The sequence below is a fragment of the Bos indicus x Bos taurus genome, chromosome 1 (genome assembly GCF_003369695.1).
Source record: "Bos indicus x Bos taurus breed Angus x Brahman F1 hybrid chromosome 1, Bos_hybrid_MaternalHap_v2.0, whole genome shotgun sequence".
Taxonomy (NCBI): domain Eukaryota; kingdom Metazoa; phylum Chordata; class Mammalia; order Artiodactyla; family Bovidae; genus Bos; species Bos indicus x Bos taurus.
Genome location: NC_040076.1, coordinates 144,310,780 through 144,333,948, shown reverse-complemented (window position 1 = coordinate 144,333,948; position 23,169 = coordinate 144,310,780). Strand labels below are relative to the sequence as shown.

The window sequence follows — 23,169 nt, the reverse complement described above, 5'->3', positions numbered from 1 at the left end:
CCCTTCCGTGTTTACCCCTCTGTCTCCAGCACCTAGAACAGGACCTGGCACGTGGTAAACACTTGTGGGATGAGCATGGGAATGAAGCGAAACTGCCCTCCATGCAAACAGAGCATCACTGCACTCTCCGAAAGAATACCAGGCCCTCTCAGCTACTTCCCCCAACTCCCTGCCCTGTCTTCATTTTAAATCCACCACAAACACAAACTGAAAACCAAACTCGTTTTTTGGTACACTCCTAGAACACAACACACACATACAGGAGAGCAGCTGGCAGTACTAAGCAGACCGCCAAGAATACAGCAAGGCCAGGTGAACACCTCTGTCCACACTCCAAGCAAAACGTAACCTCGGAAAGAAAAGTCACTCTCGGAACAAGAAAATCTTAATGACTTCAACTTACAATTTTTAAATGAAATTGTCTTTCCTACCTCACATATTAGGAACACACTTTTTAAAGGTTTTTTTCTGTTTTTTCTTTTTTTCAACAGCAGCATTACCAGGGGCGCTAGTGGTAAAGAACTTGCCTGCCGATGCAGGAGACATAAGAGATGCAGGTTCCAGCCCTGGGTTGGAAAGATTCCCTGGAGGAGGGCATGGTAACCCACTCTGGTATCCTTGCCTGGAGCATCCCACGGACATGAGAGCCTGGTGGGCTATAGTCCATGGGGTCACAAAGAGTCAAACATGACTGAAGTGACTTAGCACACACAGGCATTTCTATCACACCAAATTTCAGATTCGGAAATTTGTGTTTAGAAATCTGACACAAAAAAACATCAAGTTTTCCAATAAAATCTGACCTCTCTAAGCTCTTCAGTTTCATACGAAGATGGACTTTTTTTTTTTTTTTTTGCTCCACCACTCGTATAGCAGGATCTTAGTTCCCTGACCAGGGATCAAACTCAGGGCCTCAGCAGTGGGATGGAGAAGACAATGGTGCCCCACTCCAGTACTCTTGCCTGGAAAATCCCATGGACGGAGGAGCCTGGAAGGCTGCAGTCCATGGGGTCGCTGAGGGTCGGACACAACTGAGCGAGTTCACTTTCATTTTTCACTTTCACGCATTGGAGAAGGAAATGGCAATCCACTCCAGTGTTCTTGCCTGGAGAATCCCAGGGACGGGGGAGCCTGGTGGGCTGCCGTCTATGGGGTCGCACAGAGTTGGACACGACTGAAGTGACTTAGCAGCAGCAGCAGCAGTGGGAGCACCAAGTCCTAACCACTGACACCTCCAGGGAATTCCTCCAACAATTTTTCTTAAACAAGTTTTTTATAGGCTGGATAACTTCACCTATTAATCTTGAAAATGTACTTTCTAACTATCTCCAACCTAAATATTTAAATAAATTCCTTGGTGCTAAGTACTTACATAGCTCATCACAGCATTCAAGGGAATATAAACCAGCTCTTAAATAAACCTTACAGCTAAGGAATTTTGACAATTAATAAAAAATGATTAGTGGATTTTGTTTGCACACTAATATATAAAAAAAATTCACTGCAGTACTTTTAGCAGATATTAAAAATTATATTAAAACATACACATAATCATGAATATTTTGACTACTGCTGGGACAATCCACAGTCAAATGACCACAGCAGTGGCAGGGACCCGAGTGGCTGGGGTGGAGTGGAATGGGGTTTTCTTATGTGTTTATACCTTTGTGCATATGCATGCTCATACTTTCACATCTATAAATAAAAATTTCAATAGTATACATTTAAAAATTTTATAACTAAAAGTACAGATGTAACTTTTAAAATGTAATACTATAACACAGTTTAGTAAAACAAACTGCCAGCTTTCAAGCTTTTTTGAACTCTGCCTCATTTGTTCAGCACTGTATCGAAGGAGCCTAAAACAGTGAGCAGCACGACACAGATAAGTACCTGCCAAGTGAATCAGTCTGCTTCATTCGTTCACCAGATAAATATAAATTTAAAGAATGTTCCTACTCCAACCTAAAAGCAGTTGAGATACTTTTACAACCTGTAAATTTACGGAGGACTGGATTCGCCTATAGGCTGAGAAGTTTCTTGAGGAAGCTGTTACTAGCTAACTGTCCGTCCTTCACCTCCCAGGTCAGAACTGACCTCATGAGCATGCTGCATCTCCAGAGCCATGTGTCATCACTTTCTCAGAGCTGGACCAATTTTCTTTTCACCACTGCCCCCTGCAGAAAGCCTTTTTTTTTCCCCTTCCACTTACAGCTTCAATTTTTGTGGAAGATGTCCCTGAATACACTCAGTCTCAGGAACATTCAGATGTCAAACAGGATGCCACTCAGAGATAAGGTTCTCCCTGCAAAGCAGGGGTCAGTCCCTGCCTCCACCCCAGAAGGGCGGGCTCACCACCCAGCTGAGCCATTCTCAACCAATACTTTACAGGCCCTGCTGTGGGTGGCATGGGGAGGGGACCCTGTCCCTGGAGGGACCCTGCAGGGAGGGCAGCGACTTCTCACACCCAAGAGGAAGGGTACTAGCCAACCTTTGCATTTTCCTTCTCCCTTTCCCCTCAGGGAAACCCTCAGCAAGCAGGTAAAGGAATCTCAGGCTCAGAGAAACCACGGTATCAAAAGACACTGCTGGAACTGCTCCTAACACATCCCAGGTTTTGGAAACTGTAGCTCTAGGTGGCACCTTTTGAAGGAATAAAATATACTGTAAATTTAGGAGAGATTAAAGAGAGGTAAATAAATATTCCTATTCTCAAAACTTAACTGATCATCATCTCAATTAGGGCACTAAGAGTAGAAAAGTAAGTCTGACAACCAAGCCAGTTTTCCTTATACTTAGAGGGCTGAATGCTAACCACTATTGCTTGTGTTGGGGAAAAAAATAAATAAATAAACGCCCTTATCATTAGTAACAACCCAAACCTGCTGGCTAAAAATATGAACTGCGAACCAAACACGGCGCTGTGGGTCTCGCATATATAAATCGGTATTAGAACACATTTCAGGTTCTCCAGTCTGTATACTGGGACTCCCACCCGTTGTAGCGTCCACAGCCCATCTTGACACCTTCCCCCAGACCCGTTCACAGCTCGGTGATTTTCCTACTGCAGACCTGAGCACGACAGAATTCACCTCGAGCCCCCAGTCGCCTCAGACGCCGGGCACCAGCGGGAACTTCCCCGCCCCGCGACGCCCGCGGCGAAAAGCATCCCACGCGGACACTGCGCCCTAGCGAGGGGACGCGGGCCGCCCTGGCGCAGCCTCCCTTTCCCCGGGGGCGCAACCTCCCCCGGGGGTGCCTCTCCCCTCTGCGCAGCGCAGGGCACCCCGCGCGGACACGGCGCTCTCCCGAAGGGGACCCGGGGGCCGTCCCGGGAGCAGCCTTCCCTCCCTAGGGCGCAGCGCATCCGGAGCAGAAACAGCACCCCCGGGGAGGGGACAGGGTTGTCCCCGGGGGCGCAGGCTCCCCTCCATCCCGGGTTCGGTGTACACGCGCCGGGGCGCAGCTTCACTCTGGGAACGCAGCCTCCCTCCATCCCGCGGCGCGGCGCGGCGCAGCGCAGCGCATCCCGCGCTTATGCGGCGCCCGGGGAGGAGACGCGGGGCCGTCCTAGGCGAAGCCTCCCCTGGCGGGCGGCCGCGGCCCCTCCGGACAGGGCTCGGGGCAGCACGGGTCCCGCTCGAGCCGCACGCCCGGCGCGGCCTCACCACCTGCCCGGCGGCGCTTACATAAACGCGGTCGCGGCGCTGCCCAGCGCTGCCCGGCAGCGTGGTCGGGCCGTGGTGTCCGCCCGCGGTGTCCGAGCCCCGCCGTCCCCCCAGACCCCGCCGCCCTGCCGCCCCCGCCAGCGCGCCTCACCTCAGCCGCGGGCCGCTCAGCTCCGCGCAGCTCAACGCCTGGGCTCGGACAGCGAGTCCGCGGGACTCTGCTCGGGCGCCGGGGGCTGCGGCGCGCTGGCCGTGGCCTGGCGCGGCCCCGAGCGCGCTCCCGAGCGCGCCCCCGAGCGCGGCCAGACCGGCCGCCGCCTCAGCCGTCGCCTCAGCCTTTGCCTCAGCCTCCGCCCTCCGCCCCCAGCATCGGCTCCGCCCTCCCACCGCCCCCGCCGCCGGCCGCGCGCACGCCGGGGAGCGACGCCAAGGCGCAGGAGGGCGCGCGCACGCATGCCCCGCAGAACCCTGCCGGTAGTACGCGGAGGATCGGGAGGACGCGGCGCCAGGGTGGGGATGGGCTCCGGGGACCCGGGTGGGACGCGAGAAGCGGAAAACCCGGCGGGGCCCGCACCACGACACCCCGCCCTAAAGCATGAAGCCCTGGACAAAGCGAGCCGGTCCACACAATCCCCGCACTGGAGGGCGCGCCGGGAGCGGGACGCGAGGGTGCATCCGGCCTGTGCGGGGTCTGGTCGGGACGAGTTGGGAGGAGGAGGAGGTGGGGTCACGGCCCCAGGGGCGCCCTGGATGCGAGCAGAAGCGAGTCCAGATGAGCGGTTGGGGGTGGTGGTCGGTGGGTTTGCCGTGAGGCAGTGAAAGCTTCTTGCAGCCGGGCAGTACGTGGACTCGTCTGTATCCACTGGCTCCTGAACAGCTACACCAAGAACGTTTGCACACCGGACGGCAAGCATTTGTAGAAGTGCCACGTCCCGAAGCGGAATAAGCAACTCGAAGCAGCACGTCTACTCAACACACAATAGTTGGGTAGGGAAAACTAATTCTTGAAGGCACTTGGGCCACTGGTCGTCCGCCAGGGCAGCTGGGCAAGCCTGGGGCCTCCACCTGCGCAAGGCCGGTGACCGCAAAGACTCCGAGGTCAAGTGCCACTGCCGCCCTCCTCAGCTGTGAGGCCAGGAGGTCTCTCCGGACCTCTGCCTGTTTTCTCCTGTTAAAATGGGGGAGAAAAGTCAAATGTGGGGACAGAGGCTAGCGCAGCGCTCCATGATGGTTCCCTCTTGCAGCTATTCTTGTCATCAGACAGAACTGAGCTTCCCTGAGACTCAGTGGCTTGGAGCATAATTTAACCACAGGGGAAAGTGCAGCAGCCGGCCAGTCATCTGTTTCAGGTTGCTGTCTGATGGAAAGGAAAACCTGCCTTCGGGGCCAGCCAGCCACCAGGCAAGCCCAACACCCTCCTGAGGGCTAAGTGCCAGCACAGGGTTCAAAGGGGTGCTTGTGAGGGCTTGGAGAAGTCAAGACTCCTGTAATGCCTCCTAGGAGTTCATCCTTAATGAACAAAAACCACCTGAAAACTAAGTGACTTGAAGCATTCCTTTATTTGCTCATGATGCTGAGGGCCAGCAGGTGGGACAGCTCATCTCTACTTCTTGGGGTGCAGCCCGTATTAGCTGGGACTCCCATGGGCCACTCCCCTCCTATGGTTTGTGGCCTGGGACCCCCTGTGGCCCCGGCTGTTGCTTGCACTGGCATGACTCAGTCACCAGCAAGAGACACGGCCAGCAGAGCTCGGTCACAGGGCTTCTCAGCCACTGCACAGTGTTTACTAACATCCTCTTGGCAGAAGCCAGGCAAAGGGCCCAGCCCGAGCCCGTATCCAGGGGGGCTGTGTGTGCCCTGGAAGCCGTGGCCTCCTATGTGTCCTGCAAGGAAACATGAGCCTCCCTCCTGTCGAAGCGGGTGGTGTGAACCTCAGCAGCAGGGTCGAGAGTGGTGCCTCCGTGACCAAGGCCTGCATGCTGCTCCTGCTGGGTGGTCAGCCTCACGACAGCTGTAGAACCTGAGGTCACCCCTGACTGTTGTACTCTAACCTCTGCCTCCGTCGTCTCCAGAGAGGGGTTTATGGTGGAGGTCTCCCGACCTGGGGGCATGACACACAGAGCTTGCCGGTACACATGGACATGGGAGACAGCGACTTTCAGGCCCCAGGGCCAAGACGGGTGCACCAAACAGGGAGGGTCCTGCAGGTGCCTGAGAGGTCAGGTTCCTTGAGGTGGGATCCCACAGCCCCCTGAGGAAAGCCGGTCCTTCTCCCCTTCACTCTGTGTCAGACCCATGGCCGTCCAGGAAGGGGCCCCAGCCTCCACAGAGGTGCTGGCAGCTGTGATCGCACAGCCTTCAGTGCAAAGAGCAGCAGCCAGAGCACCACCACCACCCAGACACCATTCTGTTTACCTCCCTGTGCAACTGTGAAAGTGAAGGTTGTCCAAGGAAATGCAGGTGATGCCTAGAAATGTGCTTGTAGGGATCTGGCTGTCCCCTCTCTACCCCAGGAGTTGGGGGATAGGATCCACGTGAGTGCATGAAGCCTCTGCTGGGAGCACTGGCTGCCTTGCTGCTTCTCACCAGCTGAACCAGACAGCCTGACCATGCAGCAGAACAAGGACTTCTCCAGTTGCCACATGTAGGACAGAATGGTGCAGAAGGACTTGTCAGGGACAAAGGACAAAGACCTCGCCTGCTCTGGGGCAGGTGTGTGACTGGTTTCAGCTGGTAGCTCAGGGCTGTTTGGGAAAGCTGGAAGGAGGGGTGAGGGGCTCAGGCCAATGGCCAGGAGCTGCTTGCTGAGCTGTTCACATCCTGACTCTCAGGACGGCTTTCCACAGAATGCTGTGTCCCAGGTGTAGAAACCACTGTCTTGTCCAACAATCCAGCGAAGTGTGGCAGTCCAGCAGCCCTGAGAAGGGGCGGCTGTCAGCCTGGCTCCCTGACCCTCTGTTCTAGCCTGGGGGCCGCCCGTCCTGCTCACATGGGGCAAGCTGACCCGAGTGACCCAGTCCCTGTCCCCCGCTGGCCGAGCATGGTCCAGGCTGGTCCTGCTGAGACCGCCACCCGCCACAGCCACAGTTCACTCAGGCCTTGCTGCACCTCAGGGAGTGTTGGTTTCGGTCACTTGATGGTGGGGAAGGACCACATTTAATTGTTCTTTGGAAGCCACTTTGTCGTCCCTGTGAAATGTTTGTGTGTGTGTGTTTGTGTTAGAAGCTCAGTCATGTCCCAGTCTTTGTGGCCCCATGGACTGTATAGCCCGCCAGGCTCCTCTGTCCATGGAATTCTCCAGGCAAGAATACTGAGTGGGTAGCCATTCCCTTCTCCAGGGAATGGCTTCCCTTCTCCAGACTGGGGATCAAACCCAGGTCTTCTGTGTTGCAGGTGGATTCTTTACTGTCTGAGCCACCAGGGTAGCCCAGATGATAGTCTAAAAGTAAGTTACTGATTTCTTGGTTTCTGAAAATGTCAGGAAGCTAAACCTGCTAATGAGTGGTAACCAGTATACTGTCTTATATTTATTTGAGACATATTTTTTTGCCCTATTTTTTTTAAAAAAGCATGAGACTAGAGTGATAAAAATCAGATGCTACTAAAGCTTCAGCCAGCTCCTCTCAGGAGTGGACACGTAGCTTGGCATCTGTTCAGCTCCTGATGAACCTCCTCTTCTGGGCCCCCAGCCCCCTCCATTAATCCTACATGGGCATGGGATGGGCCCAGAGCAGCCTCAGCTTTGCTGGGAACACACACTCACCGCCCACCCCCATCTCCAGGACCAGAGGAGGAGTTCTGACCCAGGGTGGTTACACTGGGAACCTGGGGCTAGCACTGACTCAGCCAGGGCCCATCTGTGTACCAAGTCCTGAAATGTTTAAACCCAGAGGTGGTCAGGCTGGTTCTTATCGCCTGCCACATACCCCTACCAGGAAGGCGGCCTGAGGTGAGTTCCAGGGCGCCAGGCAGACTGGCAGGACACTGAGGACCTTCAGATGGTGTTTCGGTGCCTCAGGCCATGTGTCCTGTGCACATTGGGAAATGAACTTGCTGTGACGTTGTCCATAGTCTGGAGCTGGGGGCAGAGTGGGAGGGAAGGTAGGGGGAGGGGAGGGGTCTTCAGGGCTGTGACAGCCTGGTGTGAGGGGCACAGGCTGGGCTGGACAGGTTCACCCCACCCTACCCCTCACTATCCTGTGACTCAGACATTATCTGGCTGCTCAGAACCTGCTCCTCATCCATGACGCCCATGTCCCAGGCCAGCCCAAGGCCCCACGTGCAGAGAGGCTCAAAGTCAGGGCATGGGCCCTGCGTGCCGAGATGTTTTCATCCCAGGAGCTTCAGGTGATCAGAGCAAGCTTCCCTGTGATGCCACAGCCTTGAGCAGAGCCCCTGAGGACCAGGAGGCCTTGGGAATGAGGCTGCCCAGGCAGGGGGGTGCTCCATCAGCACGTGATCTGAGAGTCGTGCTGACTGGGCCCCCTGAGTCCTCTGCCCTTCCCAGGCCACCAGTGGTCACACTAGAGGCCCACCCGTGAGTCCTGGGGACAGGCCTGTGGCCTGTGTCTGTATCGTCTACAAGCTTGGGATGACTTGTGCACTCATAAAGTGCTGGGAGGGGGAATAAAGAACAGACACACATGTGACCTGAAAAGCCTGAGCTAGGTACTGTTAGGTAGTTAGAATAGGAAATAGGAGTCCAAAATGGCAGTGGCTAAAAGACAAGGAAGGGAAAAGCCTGCAAAAATAGAACAAAGGAAGGTCCGAGGACCAGAGTGAGGACTTCAGGTAGAACAAACAGCACTCCTGGCTAGCCCAATTTGCATAGGGCAGGCCCAGGGGGAGGGAAAAACGTATGAAAAGAGGAGCCAAAGGGCTCGCTCGAGCTCTCGCTGTCTCTCTCTCTACCCCCCCACCCCCACTCCCGCCCACCTCTCACTGGAGTGCTCCTCCACTCTCTTCACATCTTTGGGTTGGCATGCCCTCACGCTTCGAGGATGGATTCTCTTGCTATCTTCTAAATAAAATAGAGCTGTAACACTGATTTGTCTAAGAGCTATAACACAGTTTGTCCAAGACCCAAGAGCTGTGACGTGATGAGGGCTTTAATGTCCATAGCTCCAAATCTTTGTTGTGACAAGACAGAACCAAGGAGCATACACTCGCCTGACAGTACCATCTGAACCTTTAAAGAAAAGGCGTGTCCCCCTCGACACCACCCCCCACCCCCAGCCCCAGGTTCTAGCCGAGTAGGGCCTGCCCCTGAGCTTGGAGCTGGCCTGCTCCATCAGCGCACAGAGCCTGCCTGGGAGGTCAGTCAGTTCAGTTGCTCAGTTGCGTCTGACTCTTTGCGACCCCATGGATTGCAGCATGCCAGGCTTCCCTGTCGATCACCAACTCCCAGAGCCTGCTCAGACTCCACAGATGGAGACTGTGATGCCATCCAACCATCTCATCCTCTGTTGTCCTCTTCTCCTGCCTCAGTCTTGCCCAGCATCAGGGTCTTTTCCAACGAGTCAGTTCTTCCTGTCAGGTGGCCAAAGTGTTGGGAGTTTCAGCTTCAGCATCAATCCTTCCAATGATATTCAGGACTGATTTCCCTTAGGATTGACTGGTTGGATCTCCTTGCAGTCCAAGGGACTCTCAAGAGTCTTCTCCAACATCATAGTTTGAAAGCATCAATTCTTCGGCACTCAGCTTTCTTTCGGAGAAGGCAATGGCACCCCACTCCAGTACTCTTGCCTGGAAAATCCATGGACAGAGGAGCCTGGTAGGCTGCAGTTCATGGGGTCACTAAGAGTTGGACACAACTGAGCGACTTCACTTTCACTTTTTACTTTCATGCATTGGAAAAGGAAATGGCAGTCCACTCCAGTGTTCTTGCCTGGAGAATCCCAGGGGTGGGGAAGCCTGGTGGGCTGCCATCTATGGGGTCATACAGAGTCAGACGTGACTGAATCGACTTAGCAGGAGCAGCAGCTTTCTTTATAGTCCAACTCTCACATCCATTCATGACCACTGGAAAAACCATAGCTCTGACTAGACGGACATTTGTCGTCAAAGTAATGTCTCTGCTTTTTAATATGCTGTCTAGGTTCATCATAGCTTTTCTTCCAAGGAGCAAGCATGTTTTAATTTTATGGCTGCAGTCACCATTTGCAGTGATTTTGGAGCCCAACCAAATACCTTACAGTGAAAGTGACAAATAGATTCAAGGGATTACATCTGATAGACAAAGTACCTAAAGAACTATGGATGGAGGTTCGTGACATTGTACAGGAGGCAGTGATCAAGACCCTCCTCAAGAAAAAGAAATGAAAAAGGCAAAATGGTCGTCTGAGGAGGCCTTCCAAATAGCTGAGAAAAAAAGAGAAGCTAAAGGCAAAGGAGAAAAGGAAAGATACACCCATTTGAATGCAGAGTTCCAAAGAACAGCAAGGAGAGATAAAGCCTTTCTCAGTCATCAGTGCCTGGGAGGAGTGAGATGCAAACCCAAGCCAGGGCACGTTAGGAAGGGGAGGTGGCTGTGAGACACCCACTGGGGTCTGCCCCAGGGCTAATGCGTGTTCCCAGGTGGACTGCTGATGGCGTCCACCAGGGACAGTGGAGGGAGTAGGAAGGGGTCAGACATGCTGGGAAGGGCACTTGGTGTGCTTGCTGGAAACGGACCTGGTGGAGTGTTGGGTACAGGGTGTGGAAAGGGTTGTGGCCATGTGGGTTGGAGCAGGTGACCAGTGATGTGCTTTGTACTGAAGGTAGGGGTCTTCCTTCATAGCTCAGTGGGTAAAGAATCTGCCTGAAAGACAGGAGACCTGAGTTCAATTCCTGGATCAGGAAGATCCCCTGGAGAAGGAAATGGCAACCCGCTCCAGTGTTCTTGCTTGGAGAATCCCATGGACAGAGGACCCTGGCAGGCTACAGTCCATGGGGTAGAAAGAGTCGGACACGACTGCATGACTACACCATCACCACCACTGAAAGTAGAGCCTGGGAAGAGCTGAGGTCCTTCTGGCTGTGCTTGTATGCAGCCCTGGGAGATGTCCCGGTGGACATCTGTGTTCAGTGGAAGATGGGGATCCAGAAAAGGGGGCTGTGCTGGGGACACACACCTGGGGGTCTGGGAGGTGGAAGCAGCCACCCAGAGAGAGAGCACGGGGAAGAGAGCCTGGGCCACCCCTGAGGAGCCTCCGCCGTCAGCCTGGGGTACAGGGGAGCAGGCAGGCTGAGAACCCGGGAAGCCAAACGGGGTGGTGCTTCAAGAAGAAAAGATAGTGCAAATGAGGACGGAAAATCTACTGAAGGTCATAGTGACCTTGAAAACTTCAAGAGAGTGCTGGGGACAGAACTGCCTAGAAAGGGGAAACACCCCTCCCACATGAGGCCTGCCTAATCTTGACCCCAAAAGCTAAACAGGATGACTAGTGCGGAAAAGCATGGACCAACTTCACTCATGAACAAAGTCTAAGTAAGTTATCGGCACATCCTAGACAGAACACTTAGCAAACCAAAATCCAGTAATATGTACAATGAAAACAAAGATGTCATAAACAACTTGGGTTTACCCAAGAATATAACTGATTTAACGCTTAAAAATCTATCGCTGTAAATCACTGCATCAGGACTTCAGAGAACCCCCGGATAATCAACACGGCAGGTGCAGAAAAGGCTGTTAATAAATGAGCAGACTCTGGGAGTTGATGATGGACAGGGAAGCTGGGTGTGCTACAGTCCATGGGGTCTCAAAGGGTCAGATGCGACTGAGAAACTGAACTGAAACCCAGCATCACTCACACCGAGGAAGACAAACTCTCAGACAACTAGGACTAGAAGGGAAACTCCTTAACCTGATGAGGGAACCGACACACAGCAGACCCACTGGTACAGGTGTTCCCTGGTGGTTCAGAGGCTAAGACTACACGCTCCCAATGCAGGGGGCCTGAGTTCCATCCCCTGGTCAGGGAACTAGATCCCACATGCCACAGCTAAAAGTCCCACTTGTTGCAACTAAAGATCTCGCATGCCACAACAAAGATTGAAGATCCTGTGTTCTGCAACTAAGACCTGTTGCAGCCAAATAAATAAATACTAAAAAAAAAAAAAAAAAGTGGTGCCGTGTGAGGAGCATTCTCTCTAAACCAGGGACAAAGCAAGGGTGATGGTTCTCGCCACTGCCATTCAGCATTGTAATGGAGTGTAAACAACAGCACAGACGTGGCCGAGGAACGAGATGCATAAAGAAAGCAAGCAGTCACACGTAATATGATTCCATATACAGAAAAGTAAAAATAATCCGCAGTTAAATTATTAGACTTAATAAAATCCTGCAGGATTACTGGGTATAGAATCAACGCACATCCAGAAAGCCAATTTCTGTACATCAGCAATGAGCAACCTGTAATTGAGAAAAATGATTCTGTTTGTAGTCAAGTGTGAATTACAAATGAATCTAACAAAAAAGTGTATGATCTTTAAGGAGAAAAATGTTTTAAAAAGTTATTGAAAGAGCAAGTGAATGTAGAAACCTGCTATTTTAACAGATAAAGATAAAAATATCTCTTTCCCCTAAATCACCTATACAGTCAATGGAATTCTTGTAACTGTCCCAACATGGATCTTCATTCAACTTGACTGATTCTAAAATATGTAACAGGAAGGCAAAGGGTCCAGAATGGTCAAGACAGTCTTTAGAAGGGGGCAGGGGATTTGCACCAGCAAATGTCAAGGTATACTATTAAGTTTTAGTCAACCAAGCGCTGTTATTGGCCCACAGATGGGCAACTTGACCATTGAAACAAAAGAGAAATCCAGAAACAGACCCCCATGCATCTTGACATATGACTGAAGAGGCTTTGCAGATCAGTGGGGGAAGCAGTGACTTCAATAAATGATGCTTGGACATGTGTTTGCCATTTGAGTAATAACTAGAATTAAGAATGTACCTTACGCCTGACCCCAAACTCAGTTCCAGATGGATTAAGGAAAACACAACTTTAAAAATTCTAAAATATAGGTGAATGTCTTTATAACCTTGAAGAAAGTAGAATTTCATAAGGTACAAAAAGAGCTAACCTTCAAAGGGTAAGACTGATAAATCTGATCATAACTAAAATTAAGAATGACTTCTCATCAGAAGATGCAATGAAGGGAAAAAAAAGTACACAGCAAGTAGGAAGAAAATGTTTGCAACACATATAACTGTGAGAGGATTTGTATCCAGGACATAAAAAGAACTAAATGTCCAATGAGCAAAGGCACACAACTTAACTAAAAATGGGAAAAAGACCGGACAGACATGGACAGAGAGGGTCTGTGCGGCCACAACACACTTAAATAGATGTTCAGACGCATCGGTAAGACAAATACAGATTCTTGGCCCCAGGAGTGCAAGTTCACAGCCACCATATTGGCAGAACTTCTAAAGGCTGACAACAAATATCAGGTGTTAGAGGAGACGTGGATCACCAGAATTCTGGATCATTGCTATGGGAGGATGGTTTGCAACCATTTGGGGAAACACTGGTCTCTTAAAATTGAATATTTATGTACCCCACTGGCCAAGGACCTCACTCCTGAGTGTCCCCGGGAAGAGTCCTTCCTTGTGTGGTCAGGAGACAGGCAGCAGGCCGTGCTCACGATAGCCCACTGTCCGTTTCCTGGGGAAGATGAGCTGCAGCGGGGCTGATCCACACATGGCACACACATGGTAAAGCCATTCAGTGAGTCAGCAATGGTGGCACCCACTGTGGGCGAATCTTGGAAATTAGATGCTGGCTGAAAAGCATGCCGTTTTCTAGAGCCTAAGAAACGAGGGACAGTAATCATCAAGGGTTTAGGCTTAGGCATGCACGTGGCACGTTTGTGTTTAGAGTACTATGTATACATAAGACCTGTTATGTGTACATGTGTGTGTATGTACACACACATGCATGTGTGCACATGGTGAGTGGCCTAGCAAGGGAGTGAGGCACATGAAGCTCTGGGGGGAGGTTGCCTCCAGCAGGAAGACAACAGGGAGCAGGTTTGGAAAAGAGCAGGTGGGTGCATGAGCTCCTAGAAATAGTGATGCTCTTGGGTTGTGTGGTAGATGAGAGCTCGGATTCGATACTTTTTAACTTCCATATGTGCTACATACAACATTTGGTCAATCAAATAGCATATTAAGAATATTCCAATGCATGGAAACAATATAAATATCCATCAACAGATGAATGGATCAGGAAGATGTGGTACTATAGACAAGAGAATATTACTCAGCCATAAAAAAGGAATGAAATAATGACATTTGCGGCAACACAGATGGACCTAGGTATTGTCATACTAATCAAAGTAAGCCAGAAAGAGAAAGACAATGTGTAATCTTAAAAAAAAAGATGTAAATGAATTTATCTATAAATGTAAGATAGAGAACCAAAAGGACCTATTATATAGCACAAGGAACTCTACTCAATATCTTGTAACAACCTTTGTGGGGAAAGAACTGAAAATAGATACAGATATAGATAAAACTGAATCACTGTGTATTCACCTGGAACTAATGCAACATTGTAAATCATCTATACTTCAATTTTTTAAGTTTTTAAGAATATTTTAAACTGTAAATTTTAGGAGAAGGGGAAGGCTGGGCAAGAGAAGGATCAGGCAGGAAAAAGCCCTGCCCCCGCCCAGGCACCCCGCCAGGTGTCAAGGTGGATAATAAAACTAGTCCTGGCACAAAGGCTCCTCAAAAGTGGACCAGGGAACAGAGTGATCAATTACTCTGGAAATCTGGAATGGTCTTGCAAAGACACATTCATTCCCCCGAGAATCTGCAGGCCCTCTCCTAAGCACACACCCTCAGGAAGCTTGCACCTGTTTCTGGAGAGATGTATCACATCAGAGTTCGTGATGTCAGTTCAGTTCAGTCGCACAGTCGTGTCCGACTCTTTGCGACCCCATGAACCGCAGCACGCCAGGCCTCCCTGTCCATCACCAACTCCTGGAGTCCACCCAAACCCATGTCCATCGAGTCGGTGACGCCATCCAACCATCTCATCTTCTGTCGTCTCCTTCTCCTCCTGCCCTCAACCTTTCCCAGCATCAGGGTCTTTTCCAATGAGTCAGCTCTTCACATCAGGTAGCCAAAGTGTTGGAGTTTCAGCTTCAACATCAGTCCTTCCAATGAACACCCAGGACTGAACTCCTTTAGAATGGACTGGTTGGATCTCCTTGCAGTCCAGGGACTCTCAAGAGTCTGTTCCAAAAACACAATTCAAAAGCATCAATTCTTCCGTGCTCAGCTTCCTGTATAGTCCAACTCTCACATCCATACATGACCACTGGAAAAACCATAGCCTTGACTAGACGGACCTTTGTTGACAAAGTAATGCTCTGCTTTTTAATATGCTGTCTAGGTTGGTCCTAACTTTCCTTCCAAGGAGTAAGTGTCTTTTAATTTCATGGCTGCAATCAACATCTGCAGTGATTTCGGAGCCCAGGGGAAAAAAAGTCAGCCACTGTTTCCACTGTTTCCCCATCTAATTGCCATGAAGTGATGGGACCAGATGCCATGATCTTTGTTTTCTGAATGTTGAGCTTTAAGCCAACTTTTTCACTCTCCTCTTTCACTTTCATCAAGAGGCTTTTTAGTTCCTCTTCACTTTCTGCCATAAGGGTTGTGTCATCTGCATATCTGAGGTTATTTATATTTCTCCTGGCAATCTTGATTCCAGCTTGTGCTTCTTCCAGCCCAGCGTTTCTCATGATGTACTCTGCATATAAGTTAACTAAGCAGGGTGACAATATACAGCCTTGACATACTCCTTTTCCTATTTGGAACCAGTCTGTTGTTCCATGTCCAGTTCTAACTGTTGCTTCCTGACCTGCATACAAATTTCTCAAGAGGCAGGTCAGGTGGTCTGGTATTCCCATCTTTTTCAGAATTTTCCACAGTTTATTGTGATCCACACGGTCAAAGGCTTTGGCATAGTCAATAAAGCAGAAATAGAGGTTTTTCTGGAACTCTCTTGCTTTTTTGATGATCCAGTGGATGTTGGCAATTTGATCTCTGGTTCCTCTGCCTTTTCTAAAACCAGCTTGAACATCTGGAAGTTCACGGTTCATGTATTGCTGAAGCCTGGCTTGGAGAATTTTAAGCATTACTTTACTAGTGTGTGAGATGAGTGCAACTGTGCAGTAGTTTGAGCATTCTTTGGCATTGCCTTTCTTTGGAATTGGAATGAAAACTGACCATGAACAGTATGAAAGGCAAAAAGATAGGACACTGAAAGAGGAACTCCCCAGGTTGGTAGGTGCCCAATGTGCTACTGGAGATCAGTGGAGAAATAACTCCAGAAAGAATGAAGGGATGGAGCCAAAGCAAAAACAACACCCAGTTGTGGATGGGACCAGTAATGGAAGCAGGGTTCAATGCTGTAAAGAGCAATATTGCACAGGAACCTGGAATGTCAGGTCCATGAATCAAGGCAAATTGAAGTGGTCAAACAGAAGATGACAAGAGTGAACATCGACATTCTAGGAATCAGTGAACTAAGATGGACTGGAATGGGTGAATTTAACTCAGATGACCATTATATCTACTACTGTGGGCAGGAATCCCTTAGAAGAAATGGAGTAGCCATCATGGTCAACAAAAGAGTCTGAAATGCAGTACTTGGATGCAATCTCAAAAATGACAGAATGATCTCTGTTTGTTTCTAAGGCAAACCATTCAATATTACAGTAATCCAAGGCTATGCCCCGACCAGTAACACTGAAGAAGCTGAAGTTGAACAGTTCTATGAAGACCTACAAGACCTTCTAGAACGAACACCCAAAAAAGGTGTCCTTTTCATTATAGGGGACTGGAATGCAAAAGTAGGAAGTCAAGAAACACCTGGAGTAACAGGCAAATTTGGCCTTGGAGTACAGAATAAGCAGGGCAAAGGCTGATAGAGTTCTGCCAAGAGAATACACTGGTCATAGCAAACACACTCTTCCAACAACACAAGAGAAGACTGTACACATTGACATCACCAGTTGGTCCACACCAAAATCAGACTGATTCTATTCTTTGCAGCCAAAGATAGAGAAGCTCTATACGGTCAGCAAAAACAAGACTGGGAGCTAACGGTGGCTCAGATCATGAACTCCTTATTGCCAAATTCAGACTGAAATTGAAGTGGAGAAAACCACTAGACCATTCAGGTATGACCTAAATCAAATCCCTTATGACTATACAGTAGAAGTGAGAAATAGATTAAAGGGACTAGATCTGATAGACAGAGTGCCTCATGAACTATGGATGGAGGTTCGTGACATTGTACAGGAGACAGGAATCCAGACCATCCCCAAGAAAAAGAAATGCAAAAAAGCAAAATGGCTGTCTGAGGAGGCCTTACAAATAGCTGTGAAAAGAAGGGAAGCGAAAAACAAAGAAGAAAAGGAAAGATATACCCATTTGAATGCAGAGTTCCAAAGAATAGCAAGGAGAGAGAAGAAAGCCTTCCTCAGCGATCAATGCAAAGAAATAGAGGAAAACAATAGAATGGGAAAGACTAGAGATCTCTTCAAGAAAATTAGAGATTCCAAGGGAACATGTCATGCAAAGATGGGCACAATAAAGGATAGAAATGTCAGGGAACTAACAGAAGCAGAAGATATTAAGAAGAGGTGGTAAGAATACACAGAAGGACTGTACAAAAAAGATCTTCACCACCCAGATAATCACGATGGTGTGATCACTCACCTGGAGCCAGACATCCTGGAATGTGAAGTCAAGTGGGCCTTAGGAAGCATCACTACGAACAAAGCTAGTGGAGGTGATGGAATACCAGTTGAGCTATTTCAAATCATGATGTCAAAACCTGGGCAAACTCAGTACATTCTCCACGAAGGCTTAGGGTGCGTGCAGATTCCCCAGGACAGCGTGTGGGAGGACACGGGTTCTCCACGGTGACATTGGGGTGGTAACACCACACCTGACTGTGAGGACTACATACAGCAGACTGCTCTGTGGATGCTAAGGGACTCTAAATGCAAAGGATGAATACTGCCAAACACCTCACATTCCTTGTGGGACAAAATGGGTGCAAAGAAATACATAAATCAGACAGAATTAGTACCTGCACCCACTTCTTCTGCATGGTAGTAGTTTGGGGTATTTTTTTATAAATCAGATGCAAACACAGTATGGCTTCTGGTACATACTATTCTAAGATCATGGACTAGTACTGGTAAAAGGAACTTTTCTTTTTTCTTTCTTTTTTTCTTTCTTGCTGAGTTACCTCTTAATTATTATGTTAGCAGTCATTCTTGAGAAGCTGAAAGGCAACTAAGAACTGAAGCTGGGCAAGGGAGAGAGGGGTAGAGGGGTCGTGGGAAGGACCCTGCCCCCTTCTCCCTTCCTGGCAGAGCCCTTCTGGGGGGTCTGGAGGCTGAGCCAGTGCCTGATGAAAGTTGGTTAATGACAGTTCAGAGGGTTGTGCAGTTATTTAAAGCCTTCTCTCCAGGGGACTTCAGCTCCCACGCAGTCAGCTCTTGAGGGTCACAGCTTTAGACTTGAATTCTAGGGATTCCAGCTGATTATTACACATATTACTTGGTAACACAGTGGCTGGGAGTGGTGCCATGAAAAGGGACAATCACACATGCATTTCTAAATGTTTTGTTGAAGGATAATATCATGTAGAAAAATATCCATCTTACAAGGGTGCAGCTTGACAAATTAACCCAAAGTGGATGCATGGTGGAACCTCTGCTCAGGAAATAGAATCTGGTCACCACCAGAGGCTCCTTCACACCTGCTCCCTCCAAGCTCCCAGAGAACTTCTGCCCTGGCTTCCAGCGCCATGGGTTGGCTGTGCCTGTTTTTTACTTGGCACAAGTAAAATCATACAACTCAAACTCGTCAGGGTCTTGCTTCTTCCACTGGATGCCACGTTTGGGAAAGCCATCATGCTGTGTCCGAGCATTGTCCCGAGTACATTAATCGTCCAGAATGTTAGTTCCACAATATATTGATTCATTCTACTGTCAATGCAGATCTGAAAAGTGAGAGTGTTAGTCTCTCAGTCTCATCTGACTGTTTGCAACCCTACGGACTGTAACCCACCCAGGCTCCTCTGTTCATGGGACTTCCCAGGCAAGAACACTGGCATGGGTTGCCATTTCCTCCTCCAGCGGATGTTCCCAACCCAGAAATTGAACGCAGGTCTCCTGCATTGCTGGCAGATTCTTCACCACTGAGCCACCAGGGAAGTGCATGGATATCTGGATTGCTTCCTGATCCTTTCTCTGTGCATGATGCCCCAGTGAACACTCTCATATGTGCCTTTCAGCACACATGTGTACATGTTTATTTTGGATGCCTACCACATCGCAGGTGACACGTATGTCCCACTCGTTAGGTAGCACCAGTTTTATATAATGTTGAGCCACATCCCACTCCCGCCAGCACCTGTGAGAGCTCCAGCTGCTCTCATCCTCAGCAGTACTTGATGCTGGTGGTCCTCTTCTTAGGGGCCCTTCTGGAGAGTGTGTGGGTCTCATGTGGCCCATGGGCTGAGCATCTTTGCAGGAGCTGGTGATCCCTGCGCATGCCCTGTTGGTGAGGAAACTGCTCCAGTGTTTTCTCATTTGCTTATAGAAATTCTTTGTGTATTCTGGACACAAACTCTTTGGTCTGTTGTATTTCAGATATTTTCTCACTCTCAGTACTGTGCCTTTCCACAAACAGGCATTCTTAATTTCAGTGTGATCCAATTCTTCAACCTTTTCACTATGGTTAATGCTCTCTGTGCCCTGTTTAGAAAACCTTGACTAAACTCCCTGCTCATGAAGACATGCCCTGTTACCTTCTGTAACATTTATTGTTCCAATTTTCTTTTAAAAAATATTTATTTTATTTATTTGAATGTGGCTGGGTCTCAGTTGCAGCGTGGGGGATCTAGTTCCCTGACCAGGGATCAAATCTGGGTCCCCTGCATTGGGAGCCTGGAGTCTTAGCCACTGGACCATCGTGGAAGTCCCCCAACTTTATTTTTCAGAGCAGTAGTCCACCTGGAATTGTTTTTTCTGGTCAGCGTGAGGTAGGGGGTGGGATTCATCCTGCTGTTGCTGTTTGTATGTGGTATCCACTGACCCAGCACTGATAGGGAGACTGCCCTTTGCCCTGCTGTTCTTCAACGCTGCCTTTGTCATAAACCTAGAACCCACATAAGCAAGACTCGTGTTCATATGAGACTCCCTTACACCAACACTTACTGTCTTAATCACTGGAGTAGATCACAGTCTCACTATCTGGTAGAGTCATCTTCAGTTGTGTTCATCTTCAGAATTTTCTCCTAAACATGTTCCTTTACACTTCCATATAACTTCTTGGATTGGCTTTTCAATTTCCCCAAAAGTCCTGCCAGAATAATGATAATTGTGGAGAACCTATAGATCAGTTGGGTGAGAATGAATGTTCTCACAGTATTGCTGCCCTGCTATTGTTTATTCTGACATTCATTTAAGGATTCTTCAATTTCCCTCATTAATTTATTAGAGTCTTCTGTGTATACGGTTCACACATATTTTGTTAGGTTCATCCCTGGGTATTTGCTGCTTTGATGATATTTGATGATATTTTATTTTGTAACCACTGGTTACTAGTTTACAGAAAATGCAGATGATTTTTGTGTGTCGACATAGTATCCAGCCATCTTTCCAGATTCACTTAATAATTTTATCAAGAGTTATCTGTGGGTTCTGTTGGATTTTCTATGCACGTAATCATTTTGCCTGTGAAGGCTGACTTTTTAATTTCTCCCTCTCCAAACATCGTTCCTCACTGCCTTGTTCTTGGCTCGCTTCACTTCTGGTCTGACTACAAGTGTCCATAGCAAATGTTCTTATCTTGGTCCTGACCTCAGAGGGAAAACATTCCCTGTTTACCAGTGAGTGTGATATTTGTTGTAGGAATGTCGTTTACATAGATGCCTTCTATCAGATTAAGGAAATTCCCTTTTATTCCTACTTCACTATGAGTTTCTTTTCATGAATGCATGTTGAATTTTATTGAATGTTTTCTTCCTCACCTATTGAGATGATAGTATGATTTTTCTGATTTGTTCTGTCAACATGAGGAACTAGATTGAAGTTCAAATTTTAAACAAATCTTATATGTCTGGAATAAGCCCAATTTGGTTGCAATGTGTTATCTTTTTTGTATATTATTGGATTTCGTTCACTCATATATTGGTTAGGACCTTTGCATCTATACTTAAGCGGGAAATAAGCTATACTTTTCTCTTTCTTTATAATGTCCTGATCAGATTTTAGTATCAAAGTTTATATTAGACTTCATAAAATTAGTTAAGAAGTGTTCCCTTTTTTGCTCTTCTCTGGAAAAGTTTAATATAAGACATGTGTAATTCTTTATTAACCTTCATTGAATTCAGAAGCCTTGGGGGAAAGCTTGCAGCTTACTTTGTGAGATAGTTTATAATTACAGATTCCATTTCTTTTCTGGCCATCAGACCATCAAGTTTCTATTTCTTCTCAATTGCGCAAAAGTCAGAGTCTGGTCTTGCCAAACCCGATCTCTGCTGCCCTGAGGAGGATGGCTGGGTGGGAGAGGGCAGCCGAGCCACTCACCTGCCTCGGCATGACGTTCCCTTTGGAAGAAACGCCGGCCTCACATGCATTAAGAATTGAAAAGCGACTTAAATCTTGTGCGAGTGATCCGAGGATACCGCAGCAGAGGCGCCGTGTGCCCACACACAGAATGGCCCCTGCAGACCTTCCTGCCCTCTGCCTCCCCTGGGAAGTCCGCTGTCCCCAAACCCCAGACCTCACCGTGCCCAGCTGTTTTGGCTTCCGTGGCTTCCTCTCGGGGAGCCTCTGCCCTGCCCTCACCTTGCCCAGCAGCCTTGGCTTCTGTGGATTCTTCTCCGGGGGCAGAGTCCGGGGGCCTCTGCCCCACCCCTTTGTTGTGATTGCTTAAAGGCCCTCTCGTCTCCTTATTCCCCATTTGCTCCCGATCTTCGTGGAATCCAGCCAGCAGGTGTGGAGGGAAGAAGACAACTCAATGTTTCGGTTGAAGAGTATGGCTGGATGAGTCAGCTGAGTTGTCCTCCAAGCGTGGCCTCCACACTGGCCACCCTACAGTCTCTGGGGCTGCTCCTGCCTCCCACCACCGGCAGCAGAGCCCCCGGCCGGCCCAGGAACCTGATTCAGTGGCAGCTATGGGGGCGTTAAGTGTCACTGAGAAGCTGTTGTTTGCTGTCTCAGGCTGGTTGGCCCATGACCCGTTGAGGACTGATGGGGGCTCTGGGAAGTGACTTTATGATGGCAGGACCCCCCAGAGTGCTGACACCCTGACCATTGCCCAAGGCCTGGTGCCACCTGCTCCCTGTGCCTCTGAGGTGGTGTGCCCAGTGCTTCTGGGATTCCCATGACATGCCAGCATCCATCCAGGGCCCCCTCACCTTGCGCCTCTCCCCCAGCCTGAGTGATTTAAGGCAATGCCTGGGAAAGCTCGGGCCTCAGGCCTCCTGCTGGCCTTGCTGAGCCTTGCCCGCCTGTGAACTGCATCCTAACCCCCGACTCAGCTTGGCAAGGGGGATGCCCTTGGGAGAAGGCAGCCTGGCCCGTGCAGGATGGGCCACTGTGCTGGTGGACAGATCACTCCTTGGGCGGGCCACAGGCCTCTCTGGGCCTGTCCTCAGAGAGGTTGTCTTAAATGATGTATCATTGAAGTAAACAGCTGATATTATAGTAAAGTGTGTAAAACAAAATGTAAGCTAAACATAAATATTATATAAAGTTTACATCGTAGGTGGCACTAGTGGGAAAGAACCCGCCTACCAACATGGGAGACACAAGATACACCGGTTCGATCCCTGGGTTGGGAAGATCCCCTGGAGAAGGGCATGGCAACCCACTCCAGCATTCTTGTCTGGAGAATCCCATGGATGGGGGAGCTGGCAGGCTATAGTCCATAGGGCCGCAAAGAGTCAGACACAACTGAAGCGAGTTAGCACGCAGGCACATTCAGGTGTAACTCAATGTTTCTGCCTTTGGGGGCGGGGTGGGTATGCAAAGAACCCTACCACCATGAGATGGGCATGGCTATCAGAATTTTAAACCACTGAGGGTCCTAACAGGAAAATATTACTACCCATCCAGTGCCAGCCACCACGGGGACTTGTGACTGCATAGCCAGCCAGCAAGGCTGGCCTGTGAGTGATGTAGACTCCTGAGGCCCGAGTGGCCCCGAGGGGGCCGGGGCCTGCCGGGGGAGGGTTCAAGGGGGCCGAGCTGGTGCCGCCCCCGAGCTGGTCCGCAGCCTCGTGGAAACGCAGGCCCACATTCCACGGAGATGACAGCACTGCTGGCTGCGCAGACGCGCTTGAGCTGCACACACGGAGAAGCCCACCTATTTTTGCTTTCTAGAATTCCACTTCTATTTTTGGTGGAATAGAAAAGCTTTGACTATTTCCCAGAGTGGAAAAACACATTTTCTGCCTTGAGTGTCTTA

At 49.4% G+C, this 23,169-nt stretch overlaps 1 protein-coding gene across 6 annotated transcripts in view; it reads right to left on the bottom strand.

Moving 5' to 3' along the window:
• The window catches only part of ADARB1 (adenosine deaminase, RNA specific B1), a 117,707-nt gene extending 113,757 nt beyond the window's left edge, over positions 1-3,950 (bottom strand). For 2 of the 6 annotated variants that reach the window (XR_003511953.1, XM_027547791.1), the window contains exon 1: positions 3,820-3,949. The gene's annotated coding sequence lies outside the window, so the exon portion shown is untranslated. Of the gene's footprint in view, positions 1-3,819 lie in introns of all 6 variants that reach the window. The other 4 variants (XM_027547780.1, XM_027547770.1, XM_027547750.1 and 1 more) reach the window with 3 other exon arrangements.
• Positions 3,951-23,169: the final 19,219 nt, after the last annotated feature.